Below are 5130 nucleotides of genomic sequence, written 5' to 3'. Positions count from 1 at the left end.
TCGCTGCATAAAAAAGTCCAATTTTTGAAAGAAATGAGATGACAGCATTTATTATGATTGCTTGCAAGGATTACTTGCATTTGGGAAAATAATGAAATATTTCAAATGGTACAGAAATTTGACTCCAAAATGTTAGGAGACCATTGCACTTTGCTTTATTTTTAAATTGAGATTTTGAGCCTTAATTTCTGTAGAGCTGAATTTGTTTTTACCTGGTTAATTACAACAGCTTTTGGACGGAATTTTCTGGGAACTGCAAGCTGTCACATTGCAGTTATTGAAATAGGAAGTCTGGCATCTGATTCAATGGGGCAAGTAACAGGATATCCCCTGGAACAATCGGGTTGATAGATCTCGAGCAGTCAGACAGGTAAACTTCATGTCAAATTAGTACAGAAGGAGACAAAAAGAGAAGGAGGGAAAGAGAGCGAAGGAGCAGACGTTAAAAAGGGAATAAAATGAAAGGAAAAGTAAAAAGGATTCCATTCTGACCTCAGATGTTGCCTGCGCGCGCTCTCCGTGGCTATGGGTTTCCTGCTGGGGTTCCGGGTGATGGGTATTTGGGGGAATAAAATGGGTTAGGCCTGGATTAATACAAATGGATGGTTAATAGTCAATGTAGACTTGATGGCCTGCAGGGCCATTTACTGTGCTGTATCTTGATGGCTTTAAACATCTAAAAATTGTTATACAGTAAAACCCCTGCGATCGGGCACCTGTAGGGATTGTTAGATGCCGGTTAAGTGAATTTGCCAGTGGCTTGAGGTTGCGTGTTATAATTTGACTGAGTTAAGTGATAAAATTTTGTTTTGTGGCGGCGCACATCCTCATGGCGAACGGGCCCCGCTTGTTTTGCTACGTGGCAGGGCAGCCATGGGGAAATGGCATCATCAGAGGTTTTTCTCTGACTCCAGCATCCCTTCCAGCGGGCACCCTGGGCTGCGATTATGACGTCACAATGCACCAGGTGACTGAGCTCATGCTGCTCTTAAAGGATCGTGCTGAATTTGTATTTTCCACCGCTCACACCACCACAGTGGTGACCCTGACGAGCCCAGATGTTTTTCTGGACTCAAAACACCATGGATTCAGCAGAGATTAACAATGCCTCCATCAAGCTCCCCCCCTTATGGACCCACTGACCGAGAATGTGGTTCGGGCAGGCGGAAGCACAATTTCAACTCCACAACATCTCCTCAGACGTCACGATGTTCTAACATGTCGTGAGCGCTCTGGACCAAGATATTGCAGTGAGAGTGGACGGCATCATCCACCACCCCCCCCCCCCCCCCCCGGCTACGGGCAAGTACACTGCTCTCAAAGACCTGCTGTTTGGAACTTTCGGGCTAACTCTCCAGCAACAGGCTTCCAGGCTCCTTCACCTAGATGGGCTGGGGGACCGTAGTCCGTCAGCGCTGATGGACAAAATGCTGGCCCTGGTGGAAGACCACAAGCCTTGTTTTCTCTTCTGCCAGACATTCCTGGAACAGATGCTGGAGGACATCCAGCTGCTCCTCACAGAGGAAGACTTCTCGAACCCGAGGAGAGCAGCAGTCCGTGCGGATGCCCTCTGGCGCACGAAGTGGGTGAATGAGGCAGCCCTCAATGGGGTGGCTGTGTTTCTTCCTCTGCTAATTTTTTTATGCCAGCATGACCTGTTCTGAATAATTGATGATTAATACCCTGTTGATAAGTAAGTCTAGTCAATATTTTGGGTTCAATTAAAATGCACAGGCCAGACTCTGAAATAGACCACTTGCTTCATTTTAGTCCAGTAAAATGTGCTTCTTCCTTCAGGTACGGTTGCTCCAAATAAAACCTCAAGCAGCATTGTCCTTCCTTACTAATATAAATTGTGGAGCATCTGCATTTCAGAAATGCAAAATGAGTGCTTGATCGTGAATAAACAAGGATTTTATTCTAAACAAAAAAGGCAATGCAATTCCACAGGGGAACGGTGAGACCAAGAATTGGAACATTGCTTGCAGCTTTCAGACTGCAAGGAGAATCAGAATTTATTGTCAGGAGCAAGTCACAAAATTAACTGTTTTGCATCAGCATCAGGGTGCAAGCACTCATATTATAACCATCCTACAAAAGTAAATAAAAATAGTGCACAAAAAGTCTTTGGTTCATTGATCATTCAGGAATCTGATAGCAGTGGGGAAGAAGCTGTCCTTGTACCGCTGAGTGCTTGTCTTCAGGCTCCTGTACATTTACCCCGACGGTAGCAGAGTGAAGAGGGCCTGGCCTGGGGTGTGGGGGTCCTTGAGGATAGAGGCTGTTTTCTTAAGACACCACCTCTTGTAGATGACCTTGATGGAGTGAAGTCTGATGCCTGTGATGGCACAGGCTGAGTTATCTGGAGTTTTCTCTTGTCCTGAGCATTGACACCTCTGTACCAGACAGTGATGCAACCAGCCAGAATATTCTTCACAGTATACCTGTAGAAGTTTTCGAGAGTCTTTGGTGACATACCGAGACAAAATCTATCTCTGCTCTCCAACCCTCACTCCCTCTCTTTAGTCTCTAGTTTTTGTCACGATGTTTCCATACAGTAAGATGTGATCACTGGATGGAGCCCTCAGTCCTGAACGGTGAATTGAGAATTTTATGGCAGAACTGCGGAGCTTTGGAAAAGTTATGACTGAGTTCACCCACCTATCGCTTTGTGGTTGAGCAGAGGAAAGGGGTGAGATCCTTCAGGAGTATGTTGCATGAGCATTAGCAAAAGAGAAGGATGTTGATGACAGTGTTCTTGAGTATATTGATATTTAGAAGAAGGAACATCAGGTATCCGGCAAAGCATTCCTGTGAAGAAATTCCAAGGCCCTAATTTTATCTATCCTAGAATACTGAGGGAAGTAAGCAAGAAGATTGCTGGGGTCTTGACTGAGATCTTCATATCCTCTTAATCACAGGAGAGGAGCCAGAACACTGTAGAATTGCTAATATTTTTTCCTTTCCTCTAGCTCCCCTTTTCTCTCTCTCTCTCTCTCTCTCTCTCTCTCTCTCTCTCTCTTGTTCCCTATCCCTTGGTCTCCTTCTTATTTGTTTAAAATTTTTAATTTAGATATACAAACAAACAGCACGGTGACACATCATTTCAATCCATGCCTCTGTGCTGCCCAATTAATATAGAATCCCCCATACGTTTTGAATGCCCCCCCCCGCAGAAACCCACGTGGACACAGGGAGAACATAGGTCCTTACAGACAGCACGGGATTCGAACACCCAGTCCCGATCGCTGGCACTGTAACAGAGTTGCGCGAACTGCTACGCTAACTGTGCCACCCCTTACCTCCAGCTCCGAACAATTCTCAGATTTACTCCCATCCATGTTCACCTGAGGGCTCTTGGCTGTTGACCAATTCCCCCTCCTCCTGCTCCTACTTCCCTCTTCCCATCCCCCCCCTCCTCCTTTCTCATAAGGCACCTGCCTATTTTTTGCTCATACCTTAACAAAGGGCTCAGGCCCAAAACGTTGATCATATATCTTTGCTTTGTATGAACGCTGTTAGTCCTGCTGAGTTTTTCCAGCCCTTTAGTGTATTCAGCTGATGTTGCTTCTTTGTCTAAGAAGGAGAGTAGGGACAAACTAGGAAATTCTAGGCTGTTGAGCCTTGCGTCCATCCAGGGAATGTGCTGAAGCAAATTCTTCGGGATAGGATTTATTCATTTTTGGAAAATCTTGGATTTGGTAGGGATGGTCAGTATGGCTTAATGCAAGGGAGGTCCTGTCTCACAAATTTAATCGAGAATTTTAAAGAAGTAATAAAGATGATTAATGACGATGGTTTCCTTGAACTTTAGCAAAGCCATTGCCAAGATCCCTCATAGCCAGCTGGTCCAGATATCATGACTTGGTAAAATGCATCCAAAGTTGGCTTGGTCATAGAAGTGAGGGGGTAGTGGTCTTTCCTGATAGCAGGTCTGAGGTCAGTGGAGTTCCACTAAGGTTGGTGTTGGAAGATCCATTGTTTGTAATATATACTAATGATCTGAATAAAAACATAACTGTTCTCATGAGTACATTTGCAGATGACATGAAAATTAGTGGGGTTGTGCATGGCAAGGAGGGTTGTTAAAGGATCCATCAAGATAATGATAAATTCAAAATTTTGGTAGAGAAATGACAGATGGAGTTGGGCGGCACAGTTGGTGTAGCAGTTAACACAACGCTGTTACAGTGCCAGTGATCTGGATCAGGGTTCGAACCTCATGCTGTCTGTAAGGAGTTTGTACTTTCTCCCCATGTCTGTGAAGGTTTCTTCCCAGGACTCTGGTTTCCTCCCACTGTTCAAAACATACCGGGGGTTGTAGATCAACTGGGTGTAATTGGGTGGCACGGGCTCATGGGATCTAATTCATTTTGGAAGGAGAAAGTCAAGAGAACAGTATATGGTGAATTGCAGGAGCATTAGGAATGTTCAGAGGGATTTTGAGATGCAAATCCCTGAATGTGGCCACAAAAGTGAATAGAGAGGAAAAGAACGATGCTTGCTTCCATCGGGTGCAGCACTGAGTGTGAAACCTGGAAAAATTTGGATTTGTTCCCTTTGGAGCATTGTGTGCATTTCTGGTCACCGTATTATAGGAAGGCTCTGGAGAGGGGGCAGAGGAAGTTCCCCGGAATGTTACATGGATTTACTACAGGGAGTAGTTAGATAAATTTGAAGGTTTTCTCTGGGTGTCAGAGACTGTGAGGACAATCTAACGGAAGTGCATGAAATGATGACAGGCATAGAAAGGGTGGACTGGCAGACTTAGTCACAAGGTAGAAATGTCAAATCTTAGAGAAATGCTGTTAAGGTGAGGGAGGAAAGTTGAGGGGAGAGTTTACACAGAGAGTGGTAGGACATTGAATGACACTATCATGGGTGTGGTAGAAGCAGTTACAGATAGGAGATATACATGAAGAGGAAGTGAACAGAGAGATACAGACTATTGCAGATAGATAGGATTAGTGGTGACTGCAGCTATGGTAGGTCAAAGGAACCGTTTCCACTATGCTGTCCGATATTCTGTGTGCGTGATAATGGACTGAAAAATGGAATTAATTGGTTTGGCAATAAAATTACTTTAAAAATCCAATTTTGTAATCAAAAATTGATTTGGTTTGATTTGGA

This window comes from Narcine bancroftii, chromosome 7, assembly GCF_036971445.1.
Source record: "Narcine bancroftii isolate sNarBan1 chromosome 7, sNarBan1.hap1, whole genome shotgun sequence".
NCBI lineage: Eukaryota > Metazoa > Chordata > Chondrichthyes > Torpediniformes > Narcinidae > Narcine > Narcine bancroftii.
This window is presented reverse-complemented; position numbering follows the sequence as displayed.